Source organism: Bacillus rossius, chromosome 1, assembly GCF_032445375.1.
Source record: "Bacillus rossius redtenbacheri isolate Brsri chromosome 1, Brsri_v3, whole genome shotgun sequence".
Classification (NCBI taxonomy): Eukaryota; Metazoa; Arthropoda; class Insecta; order Phasmatodea; family Bacillidae; genus Bacillus; species Bacillus rossius.
In genome coordinates, this window is record NC_086330.1 from 116,984,931 (window position 1) to 117,009,558 (window position 24,628).

The 24,628-nt window shown below is 40.3% G+C and overlaps 1 protein-coding gene across 4 annotated transcripts in view; it reads right to left on the minus strand.

The window, feature by feature from the left end:
- The window catches only part of LOC134542947 (phenoloxidase-activating factor 2-like), a 76,162-nt gene that overhangs the window by 35,675 nt on the left and 15,859 nt on the right, over nt 1-24,628 (minus strand). Inside the window, exon 1 of one of the 4 annotated variants that reach the window (XM_063387597.1) lies at nt 3,888-3,971. The exons of the other annotated variants lie outside the window; for them this stretch is intronic. The gene's annotated coding sequence lies outside the window, so the exon portion shown is untranslated. Of the gene's footprint in view, nt 1-3,887; nt 3,972-24,628 lie in introns of those variants that run through there. 4 annotated transcript variants of the gene reach the window in all.

The following is a 24,628-nucleotide window of genomic DNA, read 5'->3' on the forward strand; positions in this document are numbered from 1 at the left end:
TCCTATATTGTCCTTAAATATTTGGTTGAACCATCCTCACACTACCATAAACCTGTTTAGGGACTTAAGGGGGGGGGGCGGGGTGGTACATATCCCACATTGTAAACAAACAACGTCTACCATCAACTACTAAGTACTATAACTACTATTATAAACGTTCATTTAGTAGTGTGTCAACGATGTGAGGGATATAATAGACTATATATGATGATAATACACACAGATTCACGCAATTACTGAATACTGGTTGTGATCTGCCATACCACTGGCGCTAAAATACTAAATTCTTCCACGCTTGATAACTTAAAAAAAATATTTTCATATTTGAATTGTTTTCACATTGTAAACACCGCTCTTAAAGTGACAATAAATGGTTAACACCACTATGCAAGACTAATTTATATTCAAAGTCATCCACCAATCCCTTGTCATAAGCTTGGAACAGTTTACCGACATCAGATTAGTCATCCCATGGCTGAGGGGATGACACTGACATCACGCAAAATGTTTATTCAGATCTGTAGCCTATAATTTTGGGTGTGAGTGTACATGAACGTAATAGAATTGTAATTTTTTATATTAGTACTTAGTCTGCCACTTAGGAGTGTTTTTGTGTATTTGTAACATTTATGTAATTGTATCGTTTGAGCATTGATTTTTAAATAACATATCAATAAAAATAAAGTGTATTTTAAATGTATCCAGTGTAAGGAACGTTAGCATGCCCTCTGCGCTTTTAAAGACGTTCATAAATGAGAATGAATCACTGGAATATCAGGTGTAGGAATAGCGATATATATACACAAAAGCATAAAAGTGACTGCCTTAGACTTTCTCATGCCAGGTAGGCATGAATACTTATCAGCAGAAGTACGTCATAAGCACAGGGATATTGCCGTTAGGGTCCTGTACAAGCAAAAAAAAAAACAAAATATATAGGTATATTCCATATACTAATTAAACTGAAGACTGTTCATGATAAATTTAACACTTCTGAGCAACTGGTTACTTTTTTCTCTCGATCAATTTCACTACTTGTTTATGCTAAATATTTATATTTTTCTATTCAGGATAGTCTGTTTTTTTCAACCCAACAAAAATTATATGTCCGAAACCTCCACGAAATATAATATTGGTTGTTGTTGTTATTCAAATAGTAGTGATTTTCAAAGTGTCCACTTTACCGTGAACGGCCTACCTTAAAAATGAATTATGTAACATGTTAGAAAAATATGAAGATATAATCTTATTAGATGATTTCAACATAAATATGTTCAAACTTTCCGCTGTGAAACAGTTCTACGCAGGAATCCTAAATATTCCGCAACGATTTAAGGTGGCCGCCTGATAGCGGGTATGATTTAATGTTCGAGGCGTGGGAAGGGCGGGAGAGCTTAGAGCGATACAGACACGCGCATCAAGGTCCTAACGCCTATATCTGCCAGGCGGTCTTCTGACATGCAGCAACATTGTCGAAGATTCCCCTCTAAGGCAATTTCAGTGGGGATCCTATCATTTTATGACGAAATATTAAATATGAAGTTTTTTTGCACGTTCCTATACCATTTTCAAGTCAGTGAAACTTTATTTTCAAACCTAAAATTGACGGTGAAAATAACCATTTTAGCCATTTTCAGCTTCCAAAAGAGGTTATTTATATAGAGGATTGTATCAGCTGGCATCAATGGTCTAGGAACACGTGTAACATATGTTAAGTGGTATTGGTAGCAAGTGCCGAGCACACACGCGGTACACTTGTGTGATACGTGAACTGCTGAAGCTCTGCACAGTATTTATAGTGGCCGGTCTAAACAACCTCCTTAAATAATTTCACGTAACTGGATATAATAACCCAAAGATATCACCTGAATACCAGAAGAACCTCGTATTTTACAAAAAAAATTGAAAACTCAGCAATTATAAAAAAAAGAAGAAATTATTTCGTTATGGGTATATTTCAGCATATTGCCTATCGCATGTAATTTCATTCTGAATAATTTAATATTGGTTTTTACTTATTGTATGCTCGTGTAACATGCATATTTTGTCTTTAACAAGCTGTTTTGAGAAAAATATGCAAACTATGCTTACAACTAATGTATACAGAATTAACGATATTTATAATAAACATCAAACTGTGAATTTTTCACACTTAAACGCCTTTAAGGGGCCCGCCTATTGCAACGCCCTTAAGTTCATTTGTATCCAGCTAGTACATTTTCTGAAATAGCACCCTAAACACCCCAGTTTTGGCTATTTAGACGCGACCTAAAAGGTGTTTATATTGCGCATGTTTTCTTGAAAAGGTGTGTGTTTTTTTTTCGTAGATAAACAGCATAAAGACACTTTACTTAATCTGTAAAAAATTATTCTGACATGCTACAATGCAGTTTAGGCACATGTAGGCGAGCTCCTTAGGGAAATGCCAGATAGTTTTACAGTGGTTATAATTTTTTTAAATATAAATATAGTAGGCTTATTGGTATTAAAGAATCTCTTCATTATTTCGACAGTATTATACAATTATGTATAGCCTATTTACATTATTTTATAGCAATGAATCAAATAGTTTTTAAATTTATGCACCTAAAGTATTGTAAATATTGTTATGAAAATAGCCTAAAATGGTATAATACTTTTTTTTGCAGACAAGTATTGCACTATTTGCAAAAAGCGTACATTTAAAAAAAATACTTTATGTATAAATTACGAACTACAAACTACAACACTTATTGAGACAAATGTTTAAGACGCTCGTCCACTCACAGGTTACTTGTGTGAATGAGACACAAAATCGATATACCGCCCTTATCCACGGTGCCTCCAACTCTGAGTCGCCCTTCACGCACAAGCAATTGAACGAGCATGCAGCGTGTACCTACGGGACTTTAAGTGGTAACCCTATCATTTTTGTTATAACTACGTAAGTCTGAATCGAATAATATATTAGTAACTGCAAGAGTGGAGGTTAGCTACAGCATTAGCCTCCCACCTAGGCGATCCGGGTCCAATTTTCAACGAAAGTTGGCAAATTTTTTGGGATCTCGTGTTTCTCCTGCCCATCATTCCCGGCGCTACTTCATATCTAATTTATTTCCTCAAATCAACTCTAAGGCTGACATTTCAAAAGGCCGCCTCCTCTTCTCGAAACCCTTGTAAAAACGTTGCATTTTCGAAATAAAAAACCTTCAACTTGACCTTGAATTGTAAAAAAAAAAAATTATTATTCTTTCAAAAATATATTTCATTTCAATCAATGTTCCATTTGCCCTATAAAAAATAATAAAGTGTTATGTTTAACTAGGGGAAAAATCAGTACTCATATTGAATGTGAAAAAAGGATAAACATGTTGGCTGTATGTTTAGCTTCACAGTTGCAAGAGAGTGCGCTTATCTTACGAATACAGCATTTCAATGCCTGGCAGGTAGGCAACAAGTTATTGTTTCGGCGTTATGGTCATATTAGAATTTCGGCGTTATGGTCATATAATGGTTTCGGCCTTATGGTCATATAATGGTTTCGGCGTTATGGTCATATTGTAGATTCGTTGTTGTGGCATTCGGCGTTATGGTATTTCGGCGTTGTTGTACATTTGAATTCTCTTTCAGTATATTTAGTGACTTTCTTCTGAGTTTGTTTTTGTGGCAATACTGCAATGACATTTTTCGGCGTTAATGTATTACGGCGTTGTGGTCATTCGGCGTTGTGGTACACGGCAGTTTTCGGGTCGTCGGCGTTGTGGTCAATTTGGAATTCGGCGTTATGGTATTCGGCGTTATTGTACGTTCGGCGTTGTGGTATTTCGGCGTTGTGGTGCGTCCCCGATACAGACTTACGTAGTGTAGGAAGTCACGCGCCGAATGTATTTTGTTCTGCTAATACAAACCTGGCCGCTGACCTTGACAATAGGGTATCGCTTCCTCTTCGCCCTCCCCTCCCCCCCAGACAGGACTAGGGAGCTCAGACGCCAAGATATCTGCCGGGCATAGTAGTGTGGTACATAAGAGAAAGATTAAATATTCTCACACTTTAAATCTTCAAAAAGGGCATGAGAATAAACAACAGACAAATTTAAATCATAGGGAAAACATACATATGCACTGAACAATAACAACAGGGTAGCATATGGTTAACACAAATATTCTTTAATCGAATAATAATATAATTAATTTATGGTTGGACCAGTGGTATACCATTCATATTTTCTGAAATTACTTGAATTATGTTGCACACATGATGGAATAAAACAAAAGTTCATATAGTTCAAATTAAATATGCCTGTTGAAATCTCAATTTATAATCAGAGATTAACGTGAGAAGAAATAATGTTTATTTGTTATGTTCGTGATTAAAGTTAATTTTTATATACCGCGGCTGAACTCAAAAGATAATTGCGGTAAAGCATCGTGAGAAATCTGTCTCAGTTCACCTCTGGGTGTTTGAACTAAATCAAGTGTAGAAACAGGATACGTAATTGTTTTTAATAAAACGTTTGTCTCAATAGGTTCTTTGACGTGCTCAGCAATAAAATGTAATGTTTATAAGTCCGTTGGCAATATTATGATGCTTGTAAGTAGAAAAACAGTTCAATTAGGATAGCATCATGAGTCGGTATTTTACTCACGGTAAATCACTCCTAAATACACGTCAATTGGGACGTGCCCTAATTAAACAATCGGCAATTTAGGTTTATACGACGTTTTAAACATCCTAGTTATAGGATGATCTACCCAGCTATTTAATTCCGTTGATTTTTGAGGGGATTTAAACCCGGGCTATGTAGCCACCATCGCCGTTATTCCAAGACTCTTACCGTTAATTCAGTAGCGACGCTTATCTTAAGTAACACGGCCTCTGATTGGCCGAAACACTAAGATTGTTAACTTAATTATCACGTCAAATTCAAACACAAACAATATACAATACAGATTAATACACCAAAATGCCTTAAATTTAAAATATGATTTTCCAACAATGAAAGTTTTGCTATGCAAATTATGAATAAAAAGTTCAATTTGCCGTTTTAAGTCCATTGCTCCCTAGAGGGGTCTTGCTAATTGAGCTTCGACGTCACTCAGATTACACCATAGAGAATGGTAGTTGCAGATACGTCCAAATACATAACCATAGAACAAAACATAAAAATGTCAACAAATAATAATAATAATAATAATTAAAAATGTTATTTAAATAAAACAAAACACTTTCTGTGCGTGGGACAGTCATGTTTCAGCACAGTGATTAGAATTAATTTATTAGCATTTACTTTTGCCTTGCCGAATAACTAAATATTATTGAACTCTTACAACTTCCACAAGTTAAATTAATTTTCAAAACTAAGCTGCATACTTATTTTCAATGAATGAAAAACAATAAACAAAAAAACAATCTAAAAAAATATTTTTTTGCCACGATATATTTACTGCGCTTTAGCGATTTATTTAGAAATTAGTGGATTCGGACTCCGGACATCGGATATCGGACATCGCAATTGTATACAGGGCTATTTTACGTGCGACAATGTGACTTCATTCACTTTCGGATACGGACACGGACCGCCCACAGGTTTGAACTGTTGTAGACGGGTCTTAACAGCACACTGATTCGTGTACGAAAACAATAAATTTAAAATAAATCTTTTTATCAGTACAAGGGTTTTACGAATCACAAATACAACTTTTCATACTTGAAAGAAACCCCGCTTGAAAATAATAAAAAGAAATTACCTATAGTTATAAGGTTGCACAAGGTTTACGTAGGTAATAAATATTCATTTACTAAATAACAATTATCGGGACGCAAAAAAAAACTGTTATAGATTATAAAATAAAATTTTATCAGATATCCTTACAAATACCTATTAATCATAAAGTATCAATGTAATGCTCGTCCAAGTGTTATCTTAGCCGATCGCCATCCTGAAATGCAGAATGAGGACAAAAGGCGTTGAGTTCACATCCCCACCCGACTCGTCAATCTGATAGGGACAAGGAGACGGCCCGTTCTCAGATTCGTACGATTGTAGAGCAGGCTTTACAGGGACGCTGACACTTGTCGCAGACGTCTGACTGACTTATGCTCTAAATAATCAATACTTTCAAACGGCGAGAATATTTTATTGGGCAATCTCAGCCTAACCTTTGAATATATATACTGTATAGAAGTCGCCAGCCCAGGTTAAAATTTCTAATACGGTTTTGAGGTAGTTGGTTAATTCACCGCCGCAATCGCCACCATCTCTAGGGCATCGACTTGTGGTGGTCCCTAGCGGACAAGTCTCGAACTCTTCAAACACCCCTTCCCCCTCCTGTTGAACGACGTTGAGCTGCAGTGAATGATGGATAAGGGGAGCGGGGAATGACAGCGGGCGACAGCGCTGCGTTCTAACGTGTAAATAACAACTAAGACGATACAGGGCGTTACGGCAGCGCACTGCAGCGGTGAAGTTCCCAAGCTGCTCATCATACGCTTCTGAAAAACGTAGAGTAAATCCTATCCACTCGCGACTTCTATACAGTATATATATTCAAAGGCCTAACTGAGCGCGCGGAAAATGTCTCGCCGCTTGGGCAACGTACAGGCAGGTGGCGCGACATGGCTGAGCTACTAGTAACTACTTTCTTTGGGGATTCTGTGTTCGTATCTCGGATCAAGAGGAAGTTAAGTTTGCTTTCCGTGTTATACTTAGGTACGTTACACGTTATATACTTCCTGTAAAAAGTCACGCATGTATTCATAAATCTTAAACCTTTTGTTTCACTGATTTCACCATGTTCTTTATCAATAAGTATGAATATATAAACAGCTGAACAACGCATGTATAATTCCATCTTAAAAATAATTCTCAACATAAATCTGGAAATACAAAAATTTAAAAAAAAATAACAGCCACGGAAAACAATAAGTATGGCCGGTCCGGAATTGAAAACTTAGGCCCTACAGTCACCAACTTGATGATCGTTAAGGCCCGTCTGCAACAGTACGCACCTGTGGACGGTCCGTGTACTTATGCTAGTGTGGATGACGTGACATTGTCGCACAGAAAGCTGCCCTGTCTACTAATGCTACAACTGCGATGTCCGAAGTCTGAATCTCAAGGGCGGATCCAGAATAATGGTCAGGGAAGAGCAAATTAAAATTTCTAATACAACATTAGTACATTTACAGTTGAAATATTTAGTACATTTTATTTGTGGTTCAAAATGTTCTATAATCTATAATACTGTTGTTAAATATTACTTTAGGAAGTTTTTTAAACTACGATAAGAAATTAGGAGAAAATTTCTGCTATGGCCTCCCTTATGGATCCGCCAGTGCCAAATATACTGATTTATAAAGTAGTCACCATAGTGAAGTGATTATAGAGCGCAAAAATAATTATTTTTCGATTGATTTTGTTTATTGTTTTTAGCAGGGGCGTAGCCAGGGGGCGTAGCCCCCCCCCCCCCCCCCATAGCACCAAATCTTTAATTAATTTCTTATTCATCACTCAAACAAATTTCATATTAAAATTAATAAAATTTTTACCATTACAATATTTAAATTTAAGAACTGAAAACTGCTAAAATAGCACCATTTTACACCTTAAAATCAAAATTTTCCCGGGGGAGGGCCCCCGGACCCCCCACTTAATACGGGGGGGCCATGCTTCTTAACACCCCCCATACAAAAATCCTGGCTACGCCACTGGTTTCCGGGCATTGTAGATGAGTAAGCAGCTAAGTTTTTAATATTTATTTAACTTGTAAAACTTGTGGGAGTTCAATAATAATTATTTATACTGTAAAGCAAAGGTAAATGATTATAAATAATTTCTAAGCACACTGCAAAAATGAATTCACATGTTCAGCCTTTGAAAAGCGCCGGTCGCAAACAGACAGCACTGATCAATATTCTGGCTCGGACTTCTTGGCTTCCTACCAAACCGTCCATTATTTTCGGTTTACCTTTTTGAAAAGGGAACAGGAAACAGAAAATATCACTAGTAGTCTTCTTCTATGCTACCAAAGGACACAGATTGGGACAAAAAGTTCAAGTTGACCAATGCATTCGGACCATCGCCCACACCACCCATGACGTCAGAAGGCCACGTGGATCAATCAGTGATTAGTGTCCTTCGGGCACAATAGGGGACTTGGAATTTGTACAGGGAGACACGTCTACATTTGGTTCGCCCTTAATTGGATATTTTTGATAACAGGCTTTGAATACACTTTCAGTAACATTCCATAGTCATATGCCTTGTGAATCCTAGTGAATTTTATGCAAGAGATTGTACACACACATACACAAACACAAACACACAGTAAGTTTTACCCAAAATGTTACTGTTGTATCCAGAAAAAAACAAAAACAATTTCAGTTCCAAGCTTCTTGCACTGCATTCAGTGCGACAAGATGTAGCTGTACGGGGCTATGCTTGCATTGAATTAAGACCCAGGCAGATAAAAAGCTTGATTCAAGCTTACCATAACAAGCTATCAAGCTCGATATGGCAAGTATGTTAGCGTGCGACTAACTAATCTCCACGTGTCAAGCCCAAGCCCACAGCAAGCTTGCCACGCCATGAAGATGCAGCGAACAGGACAACTTCAAGCCTGTCGCTAGATTACGGAAAGAAGTTTCAGCCTTCATGGTCAGACATGAGTTTGAATCCAGCCTGATGGGCTTGTAGGGCACGCATGATTAAAGTCAATGACACGCTTGTTGTAAGCTATGTGGGGTGTATGCAGTTACGGGCAGCGACTTTCCACAAAGGAGGAGTTCGGAATTGTTGAGGTATGTCTGAACGGACTGTCGTGGAAGTAAGAAAGTTGATATTTGGCTGGGAAGGAGTGTGGGACGAGGGACGGACGCTCGGGTCGATGACGACATCGGAGGGAGTCCGCAGTCACTTTTGCCGCCGCGCCGGCGAGAGTCGCCCCGCTGACACACATAGCGGCGCCGGCTTCAGGCGCGCAGCATCCCTGCGCGTCGTGTTGCCCCGCTCTGCACTTTCACTCGCTCGCGCGGGACACGCGGTCCGCCACTCCCCCCCGCCCCCACACCCGCCCGGGAACACGCTTCGCAATGAACCACGCGATCTGAAAACTGCTCAGCATATCCCACGATTTTGTTCTCAAACTGTATATTTAGAAAAGTGGAAATGGGTAAAACCCGTGTTTTCAGAATACTTTTTAGGAATTAAACACTTGGTGAAGATTCTTGGAGGCACTCAAGGGACTTGCGTCACAACTTTATCTTCACTTCTCCGCCATCTGATGTTATGTTACCGTTTAAATTTCATAGTTGTTATGCACGACGATAAGACTGCGCGCCAGTTCACAGCCTTGCGCTTAGGTGCGACACCGCACTTATCATCCCACCACACTAAAACGAATGAACCCTGGTGGGGCCCTTATAAAAAAATGCCAAACAATTGCCCCCCCCCCCCCCCCCCCGTCATCGTACTGGAATAACATATTTGCTACGGCCCTTCACGATAGCGCGTCGCGCCTTATACATAGGCAGCCGAGGAGTAGAATCTTCTGCAATTTCACAAGAGAGCGTTGAATTACCGCTAGTAACGTGCCACCCACTCAGACTTTGACTACTGTGCCATAATTACGAGTATACGCACAAACATAGGCGTTACCAAGGGAAGGGGTGTATTATCCTCCCCCCCCCCCCCTTCCCAATAATTTTATGGCTTCATGAAACCTTTTCTGTTTTTACCTGGATACGCATTTGCGCATTAAAAAACCAGCTAATTATGACGAATAAACAAAAACTTTTTCCAATAAGCCTATAGTGAGCTATAATACATATATATAATAATAGCCTCTACTGTTTGCGCAAAGCCTACTAACATTGATTTAACTTCTTGGCTTCCATAGAAATGACGGAGTCTTGTGGCAGGCATCTTCAAGGGTCAGTTGTTAATAACTGTTTGAGCCCGAGTACGACTTCCTGTTCAGGCAGCCATCTGAGGTGGTCGACGAGACCTACAGCATACGCCAACATGCCAAATAGGGATACGATGTGTTCAATCCTTCAATATTCTTCAGCGCTATTGCACATCCACTTTATTACCGAGGGTCAGTTTTTAATAATCCTTGAATGTGTCTGTAACAAGGCATGTCGAAACGCTGGACACACCATAATTTCCGTGGACGTGGCCTCAAACTAGAAGCCGAGAAGACCTTGGTGACTGTGGCCACGGAACACTAAGGTCTAGATTCACATTGATTCGTTACTGCTAACTAATGACTTAACTTTTCGCGCGCTGCCAGCAAGGACCAGGACTATATAGTCTGTCTCACGCTTAGATTGCAGTATAGACCAAATGGTACCAACAGTTGCCAAATTGATAATACCCAGCTTGTTAACATGAAAGTTATTTAAAATTTTCCCAATTCGTGCCTTTTGATAGTTAATACAGAAAGAAAAAGGTACAAATTCTAAACACCAATTATTATTGTACAGGAGTAACTATTTGTAGCAGTCGATCACTATTGTCAAGGTATTTCAATAATTAATTATATTGTTAATCAGAGCTCAAATTTTTAACATTTAAAAATATTTAAAAAAATTGATGACAAAAATGGTTGAAACCAAGATGGCTTATTTCTGATAAATTTTCTTAGAAGAGAGAATTGAATATTATCAGATGTTCTTGATGAAATACAACAGAAACATGTATTTTCCAAAAATCTCATTCCAAATTTTACTTTAAAATAAAATAAAAATAGAATGATAAAATATGTCTACAATATTTGTGCTATTTGCATATATCTTGAAACAGAGCACAATGAAACAAGGACAGAGCTAATAGCAGATATTGTGCATTGGAAATAGAGAATAAATGCCCATTAAAACGCACACTACAATCTAAGGACGAGACGCACTGTAGACAAGCTGTTCCTCGCTGGCTGACGCTCGCACGTGAGTCATGCCAGAGCCGACACTCTGATTGGCCGAGGCGCACTGCGGCGCGCTACTGCGGAAACTCGATCGCGTACCAATGGTGGCTACACGAACACTTGTCCGGAGGGGCCATCGTACAGAGAAATGATACCGTTGCAAAATACGACGTTAAATAAGTCAAGAGATTGGTATCGGAATATTTACAAATTCATGGTCTCAAATGCTGAACAAAAAAAAGTTCCATGCAACTTTTGATGGTCAAGTACTTAATAAACATTAATACACCCTCCAAAATGAAAATCAAATAAAATGCTGGCTCGGGAGGGGCTGTCGCTCGAACCGCGTGGTTCGGGGAGCGGCTGGCTGTTGTCACGGAACACTGCCGCCGTGTGTTCCTCTCGTAGGCGGGAGTGCAGGCAGGGCTTCGCGTCGCTGGAGCTCGAGGCATCAAGGGTTAAAAAGACTTTTAGGTCTTCACAAACGAAGTCATTCCGGAAATAAGGACGTAACCCATTTAGTGAAAATGAAAAATATTTACTTATAAAATTACTTAGAAGTTCACATAGAGCGTAGAAAGTGTATTATTTCTTTTCAAGTCGTATGATTGGTAACAGGGCTGTCGAAAAAAGGAGGACGGTGAGGGAGGTAGGGGGGTCAAAATCCCTGCGGCCCGGGCAACATTTCAAGATTTTTTAATGTGTGTATTTATCCTTATGGCAGGACAAAAACCACAAATCTGAAAAAGTCCATAAAAGAATGTCCTAAGTTATAAAATTTAATGGTATCAACTGTAAGCGTATCAACTGTCAGCGTTGTAGTTAAAAGTTATAGTTAAAGAGTAACTCAAACAGTTTCAGATAAGCGCATGCGTCAATACTGCGTTGTTGTTTACTCACTTGCAGCGCGAAAGAATGGCTCTTTCCCCAATTAGTAGAGGGTGAACCTGTAAACTTTATATGGCAACAGGATGGAGCCCCTCCCCCATTGGAATCTCTTTGTACGAGAGTGGTTGAACGTCGAAGTCCCTGACCGTTGGATTGGTCATAATGGTCGAGACGACATGACTCTTTTTCACTGGCCTCCACGTTCACCTGACATAACGTCATGCAATAATCTCCTTTGGGGGTTTATAAAAGATAATGGCATCGTTCCGCCGCTACCTAAAGATTTGCCAGAGTTGAGACACAGAATTGAAGAGGCTATTGCTTCCATTACTCCACATGTGTTAATCAAAGTGAGGGAAGAATTGTACTTTACGTTGGATGTGTACCGCATAACTAAAGGTGCACACACTGAACATTTGTACGAAAAACTAGGTTAAATTACCTTCAATTTGATGCATGATTTGTTGTAAATAGTCTAAATTAGACTGTTCTAATTTACCATTGAAACTAGAACATTTTTAATGGCAATCTGGTACTTTTACAGACTTTGCCACGGTCATTTTGTACAAGCATATCTGCCTGGAAAAAAGTTATGATGACAACCTACAAGGGGTGGGGAGAGACAAACACACCCTCACACACACCCACACCCACCCACACACACACAGCCACAATGTTTTGTTTCATCTTAGATGAGGAGCAGGAGGCTTGGTTATCGCTTGGCAGCGGAACGTTAAACTTGACAAGGCGATGAAAAATCTGCAGGCCACGACAGGTAGATGTTGCGCGAGAGAGAAGCTATTTCAAGATAACGAGCGGGACAGATTCTGTTTCAGCTCGTAACTCTGATTTATTTATGCTCCTTGATTTGTCTATTGTGTTCATTCCGTTTTAGCGTGTTACACTGGGCACAATGTACACATACAGTTGGCGAAGCATAATTGTGTTATATATATATATATATATATGTATATGTATATATATATATATATGTGTGTGTGTGTGTGTGTGTGTGTGGGTTTTTTTTCTCTCGATACAGTTGTCTCCAGTCTGCTTGGAATATTGTTTAAATGACTTGTAAGTACAAAGTTCCGAAATCTACACAAGAAACAGTAGCGTATATGCGTATATGTAGTTGAATATGCAGATAATAAATAGAGTAGCTTAAAAAAATATTTGTTACGTGTAATATTAAGTATATATCAAGTCTAATTTTGTTCGGAGTTAGAAATATGAGAGCAGATTTGTTAAGCTCATCGATATTTTAGAGTGTAAGAACGTAAAATGCAATTGCTAAATATTTCCAGGAAATTATGGATTGCCTAAATAAAATAGGTGCTCAAAAGGTGAAATAATCAAATCAAAAGGTTATCTAAGGTCAGACATCTATTTAATATTGGATTTATGTCATTTATCGCAGATGAAAAACGAAATAAAGAGGCAAATAATTAGTTCGAAATTCCTCATTGTTCTCAAGATTCACGACAAACATTTCTAAATATACTCTGCAGCCATTAAATTGCTCAACAAATTAACAAAATTCAATAGTGCTAATTTATTTCCGAATATGTGTGTTGCACTGCGCAAATTCTGCGTACTTCCTGTTTCTGTTGCTCAAGCAGAAAGTGCTAAGCAGAATAAAGAATTTCCTGAGAAACAGGTCAATAAAGACTTACTGATCTTGGAACATTATGCATTGAATCAAGACTTGCGCGGACATTGAATCTTGATTCTATTATTGAAACGATCGCTGATATGAAAGTGCGAAAAACTAATTTTAAATGATTATTTATTTTTAAGTTGTTCAGTATTCAGTATGTTATATTATAAGCTGTTCAGTACTACGTAAATAAATTTAAATAATTTTTTGATATATTTGTTGATAAAAGAATAAAGGGATAGACATTATGTTTAATTGAAACATTTAAAAACTTTTCTTAAAATGCTGTTAAAAATCATTTAGTGTTGTCCTATTTATATAGCACCATAAGCTCTTAAAGGTTTGCAGTCTTCTGATATTTTTTAAGATAGGGAGGGATTTGAAGAGTTGTGTACTATGTAATAGGGACGGGGTCCGACAAAATTATTTGCCCCCGGGTCCTTAATCGCTCTCGACGGCCCTGGTTGGTGATGCTTTACGACTTGCGTGTTTTTCATGAACATAACACCGTGACTTTATTTCATTAGTGGTGTTACGCCTAGAGCTATGAGCCATTGCGGACGCAGATGGGGGAGAAGAAATTGGGGTGGGTAGGAGTCGTGGCGACTACCGCAATGTTTTTTCGTGTATTCGATTCAAGTTCCAAAGTAGGATGCTTTGAAGGAATGGATAAAAAAAAAGTTGATCTGGTGCGATGTTGTGATGATGTGATTCCTCTGGTTGTCACGTCCATTGGTTCTATATCTGATGCGTCATCGCTGGTCGGGCCGATGCAGACGGCTGCAGCTCGAGGCGTCGTACTGCGCCGTGCTCGCCACTCCGTGCCTGGGCCGAGCCTGTGCAATCTGGGATTCTTTCTTTATTAATCGGTACAGCCGATATCTCCCTGCATCAGAAAGTCTAGGGGACCCGTTATAAATGGGTGTCACTCGCTTCTTCGATTTCCTCACTTTTGGTTTGGGCATTATTCCTTATATCTAGCGTAAAAAAAAAAAAAAACATAGTTTTAACTCTAACGTAAAGAACAAAAGTTGTTTGGAGCAAATCGACCCAGTTCTTTCGTAGCTAGCTCGCTTGCGACTGAGCGCTAGCCGTGCCTTCTTCGTGTTTTAGCCCTCGCTGCCGCGCGGTTACGTACATTTCGTGGATACGGGGGGAGTGTTGGCGCCAGCGTTTCCCATCGCCGTCAGAGCGGGCTTTACGGTGGAGTAGTTATTATTAGCCTCCAGTGTATTGTTTGGCCGTATTAGGCGTTTCAAAGTACCCTATTTTCGTAGCGCCACGATTATATGACCCCCTGTACGAAACAAAGACGTGAATTCGAAGAAAATTGATGTCAAAATATTTGCAAAATATCATTGAAAGCAGTATGTTATTTTGGAAAATGCACGGTGATCTGACAACACCTGCAAATCAATTTCAACCGTGTGAGAAGCCGCGTCCGGCTCCTTTTGTAGGCCCGATTGTCAGTGTTTGGGTCAGTAGTAATGTGTTGAATACGTATTTAAATTTGAATTTTTTTTTTTTTTTTTTTAAATTTTTAACTCCTCCCGTTCTGTATCCACCATTGGCGTTTATTGCGTGATTATTAAAATGATCTGACTCGATCGATTTGGTTATTTTTACAGGGCTTGAGATAGTTAAGAAAATAAATCAATTGCACTTGGTGGGGAGATGTACGATGTAAAAAGGTAAAAAAAGGGGGGGGGGGAGACAAGTTCTATGGTTACTGAGCGCGGGAATTATTATATAATTAAATACCAATTTATTTATTCTAAAGACAACAATCCTGAAACATTGTTCTTAACTTTAGTATAAACCTACAAAATTAAACAAAAATTACTTACTAGTGGGTCTACTGGAATATGTATAAACTTTTTTTTCACTAAGAGTTACAGAGAAACTAAAAACGTTATTAAGTATTTTACATACAATTTAAATACGCGATTAAAACGTTCTGCAAGTCGTGCATTGTCGGTTGAATGTTTTTATAGAAATTTCGCGACCAGTTTATGCTTATTATTAACGAAAAACGCTTTACTTTCTGTTATGTTGAAATCACGGTGTTAACATATTTATTTTAGTCCTAATTTCGTAGCGGAGGCTGTCTTGTATACGTCGCTGTCTGATTAGGTTAAGTATGCTACACGTAGCCTACTTAGTATAGTATACAAGAAGGCGATGCAGATGCAATAAAAAAGCCACATTACGAATGTTTTGTTGCTACTATGCACGTCTATGATAGGAATAGATAAATAATTGTAAGAGTAGAATTCGTATCCTTTTTTTCTGATTACCATATTCTATGAGAAACAATAAAAATTCGTAAATTCTAATAAGTTCAATGATCTCACCATACTCACGTTCATGCACTAATCTAAGTGGTAAAGGGTGGAGTGGGGGTTTATAGGAAGGGGGTCATATCTCAACATTTTTTTAAATTTGTTGTAACATACTCATGGCTCCAATAGGAAAATTCCGTTCTCGAACGAGAAACGCAATGCTTACTACAGCTAAGAAATTTGTTCGTTTGTTATGACGTTGGGAGGGGATATTGCTTTGCTCCCCCCTCCCCCAATAACTAAAAATAACTGGAGATATAAAAAATTACTCTTAAAGACGTCAGAAATAAGTTTAATAGCTTCCTCCCAAAATTCGAAGCTCCCCCCCCCCCCCGCGTGTGGGAAAAACATACATAACAATCACAGTGCTTATCCGTCGAAAGAAACGAAGAAGCCTTTACAGCCTAAAGAGATTAGAATAGAGGTAGAGGTGAAGTAGTTGTTAGTAAAATGCAATGAAACTATTGTATTTGTAGTGCTTGCAACACGTTAACACAATTAGGCTACTGGTTTGTCTGTGTATGTGGGCGTGTGTGTGGATATGTGTGGGTGTGTGGGTGTGTGGGTGGGGGTGGGTATGTGCAGTGGCGGATTTATAAATTTTCCAGGTATAGGCTGCAAAGTTTTTGCCGCCCTTGCCTCTACAATTTTCATGTCCTAGATTAAGTTCGTTACAATCCCTTTTTGCGCGATTTTTTGTTGGCAAAATCATCGATTATATCGTCGTAAGTAATATTGTTCATTAATTCCGACTCTATGCACAAAAGTGCTAAAGCGTTTAATTTTTCTTGGCTCAAGGTCGATCTCAGATAATTTTTTACCCTTTTTAGACAAGAAAAACTTCTCTCACCCGAACAATTTGTCGCTGGTGTACATAAGGCCATACGAAGGGCTATGTCCAAGTTCGGATAAACGTTCTGCAAACTTTGTTTTCGCAGAAACGAAGATAGACTCTGTAATGATGTAAAATCTGGTTTTACCAGAATGCTTTGCGAAGATATGTGGCTTTGAAAATGTATGCATTCTTGAACCAACTCAGTCTCTAAATCATTAGGATACATTTTTTCTAAGGACAGAGCCTTTTTCGTAAGGGTTGATAATGATAACTCGCTCATTTTGGTCAGAAATGAAAATTTTTCATTGAAATTGTCGTATGCCTTCTTCCTTTTTTCTAATTCGGATACGAGTCTATCAATGATGACGAGAAATGTATTAACCCTGAAAGTATCGCTAGTATCACTCGCTGTCATACTCATTTCTTCATCGGGTGTTTCATCAGCAAATTTTTTTCTTTTCAGTTGTCTTTTTCCCAAGTCTTTTGTGTACTGCTTCGACGCACTTAATTCCATTGCCATTTCTTCGAAATACTTGAAGTTTTCTCGTTGCTCTACGAAAAACTTGCGAAGAGATTCATAAAGATCGGCTACAGTAATCAAATCTACGGTAGAAGCCTGGATTTGAACATTTACTTTGTTTATTCTTTCCAAAAAAACATTCCACACAACAACCATTAACGCTGTTTCCAGTTTTTTTAATTTTGAAAGAATTCCCATTGCTTCATTTCTTGTGACAGGCTTTTCGGTGCAGTCATTCCTGATTGTTTCCAAAGCTTTAATGACTTCGTGCCACGAATCTCTCAAACTTCTGCATGCATCCTCTCTAGCTGACCAACGTGTGAGGTTTACTCTCTTGACTGTTTTGCCTTCTCCGACTTCAGTCATCAATATCTTCCAGCGTTGTGTTGAACTTGAAAAAAAAACGTATATTTCTTGGAGCAACATGAAGAATCGACAAGCTTCTGTGCAAGATTCAGCAGTCGCAGTTGCCACTAAATTTAAAGAATGGGCAGAGCAAGGAACGAAAAAAGCAAACGGTGCTTGACTTTGAATTTTAGCCTGTAAGCCATTGTATATGCCAGACATATTTGCGGCATTGTCATACGATTGTCCACGGCAGTCTTCAATGTTCAAACCCAAGGTTTTTAGTTCCGAAGTAATGGCAGCAAACATTTCTTCAGCTTTATGTCCCACTGAGGGCAAAAACTTGAGGAATCTTTCACAGGGTTCTCCTGTTTCTAAAACATACCGAATCACGAAGGTGAGCTGGTCCACATGTGCTATATCCGGTGTTGAATCGATGATTAAGGAAAAGTATTTCTCCCTTCTTATCTCGTCTCCAATTTGCTTCAAGACTTTATGGCACATCAAAAGTATAAATTCATCACAAACGGTCTTCGATAAGTAACTGGTACTTCCGGATCCTTGATTCCCAAATCGTTCAATATGACTGGCTAAGAAAGGATCAAACTCAGCTAACAGTTCCAGAATCATAAAATAATTTCCGTTGTGTGGATCACCGAACTTTTCACTTTTTCCTCTAAAAGCGAGACCTCTTGAACACAGCCGCTTCACTACAGCAACAACCCTTTTCAGAACATTTCTCCAATAAGTAATTTCTTCATCAATTTGCAAATGCAGTAAATTGTCGATTCGACCATCAATCGCACTTCTAGCTTTCAGACTAAGGATACTGGATTTATGACGCGCAGAGTTTTCATGCTGAGCTACTCGGTGTTCTGCATTTTTCCAGTCATTAAATCCTTCGTTCTCGAACTGAGTTTTATTCTCCAATGGACCGAATGCTAAACATGGTCCGCAATATACGGAACTCTTACTTTCAGAGTAAACCAGCCAATTTCGGTCCTTCACTTCATTGTTTTTCATTTTTCTTTGAAAGATACTCACTGGCAAGAAACGACGTTGATCAGCATATAGTTTTCCACTTTTAGAGAAGTCAGAAGACTTGTTTTGATAAAAGCCGCATCTTGCAATAATTTCCCTTAAAGTATCGTTAATTTCCCATAAAGCTGGATCTTTGTTTTGATCTACAGTTGTTTGCTTTTGGTCATCATTTAACGATTCGGTCTGAGAGGCATCTTCAATTTTGGAGCACTCGTCGTCAAGAACATAATCATCAGTTTTTTCTTTAGTCGATAGTTCAACAGATGACAGTTGGGCAGCAGAATTAAAGTCCGTTTCATCCTTTCCAGATTGCATTGTTGAAGTTCCCGTTTTTTCGACCCAATTTTCATTTTTAAAAAAACTGTCAATTTTTGTGGTTTTTCGTATAATTTGCTCTTGTTCTTCTTTTTTTATTTTGGCCTTCTTTTTGTACTCCGCTCCACTAAGTCGCTTTCTCCCATCACTCATTTTCACAATTTTTTCTTCAGGAACTGAAATGGAAAGGATTAAATTAACAAGTTTATTTTTCGTACACAAGCAGCGATAGGGGAGGGCAGGGTAACGTAGCCAGAGCGAGCAAAGTGGCCATTGGCTGTTACTCAGCTGGAGAGTGATGAAGTTTGGTAGCGAGGATGTGAAACATTTGTAAGAGACGCCATTAGTGTTCTGAGAGCACCCGGTCTGTTTGCAGTGAAAGTTATTTGTTTTATTAAGGTTTTACTGGTTTTACTATTTCTGATGTAACATGTAAGGTAAGTAATAATTACTGTTGATCATTATTAAATACACAGTAATGCCATAATTATTTAATATAGCCTATCCAAATTAGCATGTTTTAAACTTTAATACCACATATTAATAACTGTAGAAGATGTCTTTTTTTTTTTGCTAGTTTTTTTGTAATGGCGTCTCAGAGGGCAAAGTGGCCAGCCACCACCGCATGTTCACTTTGCCCGAACTGTATATACTTAGCTCTATTTATGTATTACTAAATAATAAAACAAACTATTGAACATTTTACATTTTTTTTTTAATCTACACTGTAAATTTCTAACGTGTTTTGCAATGTGTGTGTTGTTTTCGTGTGGGGAACGACCTTACACAAAAATTTGCCAGCAGGAGAGGCTTGGCAGATAAGGTGGCAGTATCTCAAGGACGGCTCATATTTCACAAACAAGTGCAGGTGGCCGGAAATGGTATCCCGTGATTTAGTTTCCTTAAGATAAAAGAAAAATGAAAAAAAAAAATGTCATATCATTTACCCGATTAGTGCGACGGGCAAACAAAAAACAAACATGAGTCGCTCCAATATTTACATTTTAATGGTGTTTTGATTGTACGAAAACTATATTATTGAAGGGTTATTTTATATTTTGATTTTAATTACAATATACAATTTATGTATCGTTTTATCTTAGGATGGCCACGTTACCCTGCTCACCCCTATCCTTCATTCAGAATTCACATAATAAATAGTTAACGTAAAAACGTATTTTTTTAATGCTATCACGAAAAAATTAAAATTTCTTTGCATGGTTTCCGATGAATTGTTTATTGTGAATTATTATTTCTATTTTTTGATGTTTTCTTCATTGAAAAAGACAAAATGACAAGATAACCATGAGCAATCTTTTAGAATACTATTTATAGTTAATATGAAAATGTTCTAAATTTAACGTGACCATGTTCCAAGCTTCAAAATGAAAAATATTATTGCAGGGCTTTTTCAATAAATTTATTCGTTATCGTTACAGATGCTTTATTATAATGTATTATGATTATAAAAAGTTTTTACTTACCGGTGCTGTGAAAATATTCATACAATGATACAATTCACGAAACACTTCGAAAAATAACAGTCCACACGACACACCTACGTAGAAATATCAATTCGTTATGCAATACACGCGTAAGACAACTGTGGTCCCGACTCCCGAGGTAACAGCTCTAATTGCCGCCCCACCCGCGACATGACGCGGTTCGACCCTTGAGGCGGACTAGGAGAAGGGAGGGGACAGTCTGGCGGAAGGGATAGCGGCGGAGGGAGGGCGGAGGGGCCCTTCTGACCTTGGGTAGTCACATTTTTCCCGGGACCATAGTTGTCTTGGGCGTGTAGTGCCAACCGAGGCCTTGTCCATTAAAATTCGCATTTACTGACTAGCGAACTAGCTGTTTTACTCTGGAATATGGAAGTTTGCTACACGGATTCACGGAACGTACAATGACAAGGGAGAGGGGAAAGTCATCGGCAAAATTTGTTGCAGACTTCTATTTGTAAAACATCAGAAAACAGAAAACCGTCATGCAGAAATATTTTTGATTTCTATGAGGTAGAAAAAAAAAAATCGGTCCCCAAATTTGCCGCCCCAAAAATCTGCCGCCCTAGGCTCAAGCCTACTCAGCCTACTGGTAAATCCGCCACTGGGTATGTGTGGAAGTGTGGGTGTGTGGGGTATGTGTGGGGGGGTTGTGTGTGTGTGTGGGGGGGGGGGGGTATATAAGTCTTTGTTTCTGTCTGTGGCATCGTAGCTCCCAAACGAACTTACAGATTTTGATTAATTTTTGTTTTGTTTGAAAGGTGACTTGATTGTGTTCTTAGCCATGATTCAAGAAAATCTGTTCAATCGTTTGAAGATCATGAGTTATTTTCTAGTTGATGAAGGGATGTGAGCAACTTCCACAGGAATGATCGATTCCAATTTTGATATCCTGTTACTTCAATGATTTTGCAAGAACATGGTATGGTATGAATGGTGTAGTACGGTTCAGACTACAAAAACAAAACAATGGTAAAAGACGACGATAGTGTTTAATACGTTTTTATTACTAATAGTAGCTTCAAGTGAAAATTGCAAAGTCAGGATATTTTAAATTTTTAATTTAAGTTTTAGTTTTTTGATGAGTGCGATTCGAGGAACCCAACGCAGCTTTCCAAACCACAATGAAAAATTGGGTACAACAGATGATGTCAAAGGGAATGTGTGTGGGTGTAGCGTATAGGTTTATTGAGGTTGAAACTAGAAGGCGAGGCTGCGGTGTGTGCACTCGGCGGCGAAGGTCGGATAGACGCCAGTAACCCGGGGAGGGGACGTCAGCGATGTGACCTCGCTTCAAGGCCGACCGGTGAACATCTCGCCGCGGCCGACTGCTGCCAGGTCGCTACCAACCCGCGTCGCGCTTGTTTAGCTCGAGCCACCGAGCCACCGAGCCACCGAGCACCGCTCCAACTCACTCAGCCAATCATTTCATGCGCGCGAGCTCCCCGGAGCCGTCGAGGAACACTGATTTTTACGTCGGGCCCCTCCGGATTACTTAATGTGTGTGTGTGTGTGTATATATATACCTATAATACTGTGTAAGGGTTCTAAACCCCTGACTGTAATGGTCCGAGGTTCTGAAGCACCTTAGTAACCTCTGGAAGGAAAGGGATGGGACGGAGAGGAGATTAGGCCGGGTGAATCACAGATCTTATTTTGTGAGATTGTGGACATCTGCATTTAACAGTTAAGTATTGCCTTAGCATAGAAAGTCATAAGATTGATTCAGAAACTTACTACAACCACGCCTCTTCGTTGTTTTTGAGACGGATCTGCTTCGTTCATTGGACGCTCCTACGTTCTGTCTAGCTTCGAACCGGAGACGACCGAGGTACGCGACCCGACTGCGGTACATCCTCACTAATCGGTATGCAACCCACTGTTCACTCTACCATTAAAGTATGTCTGTGCAAACGTCATTGCTCTGCTTTCGCTTTCTTCCATAGTCCATCCCGTTCCTCCTGCACGAAACACACACTCTCGCACACCCAGTCTACCTTATAATAACTGGCTTAAAGAGGCACGGTGGTTTGGTAGCAAGAACACTCGACTACTACCACGGCGATTCGGTTCGATTCCCGGCGAACCCAGATTTTTCGCACGTGGGAAACGTGGCGGACGTTGCCTTTGTTTTTTTTTTGGGGCACTCTCGTCGCTGCTCTACACCCCCATTTCATCTCACCTCACGCTCTCTTCAGGCCGTCTCTCGCGTGGGGTGGGAGTGGGTTTGACATATCTGGGAGTGGCGCTGAAGGACAGGTACCCGGGCCTAAAAACGGGCTGTAAACTGCACGGCGAGGTTTCTCCTTTAGCCTTGTAGTCTGTGAGGGGATTCAGGCAACCCCGAGGTCTCCTCTGCCTGTCCTGAGGTTTCCACATACTGTTAGGAAGGTGATTGTCGCTTGAGGTGTCGGAACTGTTGCCGGTTCTAGTATCCGAGACATGAACCATCAAGCCCGCGGAAAGGGTGTGTGATGCGATTATATAGCCTCTCCACATCAAGTGGCAACCCTCTGCCTCCACGTTGGCACCACTGTTGGGGGAGGATCGTGGTGACTAAGTTGGGAGGGTTCCCCAACCTCTGGTCATAGCACCTCTCTAACTAAAGAGGGCGCTGCCGGGTCTAACTCTGCCTCAGTGCATCCTCAATTGCATGTATGAGACCGGAAATGGTGAAAGGGCTGAATCTGCGGGCAACAGCAGATGCGATAGAAACCTTTCCGGGGGGTTCGACGGCCGAGCCTCGGTGGTCGGTCCCAAAGGGCCCCATAGTGAATGGATCAGGCCCCATGGTAAAGGAGTTCGACTGGGTATGGTGGTTGCGGTGTCGGGCGACCGGGCCTAAAAACGGGCTGTAAACTGCACGGCGAGGTTTCCCCTTTAGCCTTGTAGTCGGTGGAGGTACTGAGGAAACCCCCAGGTGCCTCCTGCCTGGGCACTGTAGTTGCCATTTTCCAGCTGGGGTTGACGGCGGTCGTCGCCTGACGAGTGCAGTCGCATCCGGGCCTTAATCGGCTGTAAACCCGTCGGGCCTAGGTACGGCGGGTCGGAAGGTTTTCCGAGGCGACGAGGACACCTCGTGGCTGCACTCTGAAGCGCGGTGGTCTGGTAAAACTACCGGCGAACAGTCTGCCGACGAGACCAAAAGTTGGTCGTAGTACGGGAAGAATCCACCATGTTTGAATGGTGCCCCGCTGAGGTTTCCTCTAAGGCCCAGGATTCTTGTTGGGTAGGACTCGTACTTGGGAGTGGTGCCCCGAGTGCTTTAGGGGCAGGTATCAGGGTTCCCTAGCCCTTTGACGTGCTGACGTTGTGAGCGACGAGGACAGCTCCGGTTACCAGCCAGGATAGCTGGGAGAGGTTGGGTAGGCCTCCACCGGACCGCGGGTTCGCTGGGTGATTGAGGGGTCCCAGTGTGAGGCGGGAGACTGGGGTAGGCGCCAGAAGTGATGACTCCAGAGGGCTTTGGGAGCATCCAACTTGCTGGTGAGCTGAGTGGAATAGGGGGTCGGAGGTGGTGCATAAACTGAGATGGGTAGCCTCAGTCCCTTTGCATAGCCAAAAGCTCTAACACTCTTCCTGGTTGCGTATGCGGCGTATCCGCATCCACGCCCGTGGGGGCCCCAGGGCGGTAGGGCCTTATGGCTAAGAGCGCTGTGTTATCAAAGAAAAGGGGGGGGGGGGGGGAAACCCCTGATGACTTGAACTTGTCTCTCGCGTGGAGCAGCCAACTCCTGGTTGTCAGCCCCATAACATCCATGCCTCAGGCGGTAAACTTTATGATGGAGAGTTTTTCATTCAGTTCCCTTACAACATACTGTAAATATTATAGTGGTGTTTTCCAACTTGTAAGGTTTACTATTAACATCAGAATTGTAATTTTCGTCATATCAGGGCGAAAATTGAAAATTAATTTGGAAACTCAACCGAGCCCCACTGGACCTGGGGGCCCAGGAATTTTGCCCCCCCCCCCCCCCCCCCCAAAAAAAAAAAATAAATAAAAACCTCTCGACGGCCTTGAGCTGGACGCATTCAAATACTTGCAAGGGGTTTCCTACAAGTCAGTGATTTGTTGGAATACAAAATTCCTTGACCAAATGACCAGGGATTCAAAGAGTTGTTCATTCAAGCCGGAACAGCTAATATTTTACCATTTTAAGCTAATTTTAACTTATTTCAAAATTATATTATGCATTGGCGTAGCTGTGTTCATAAAGTTGGCAGGGGGGGGGGGGGGGGACAAATAATGATTTTGATGTCATGTAAACCCATTCCCCT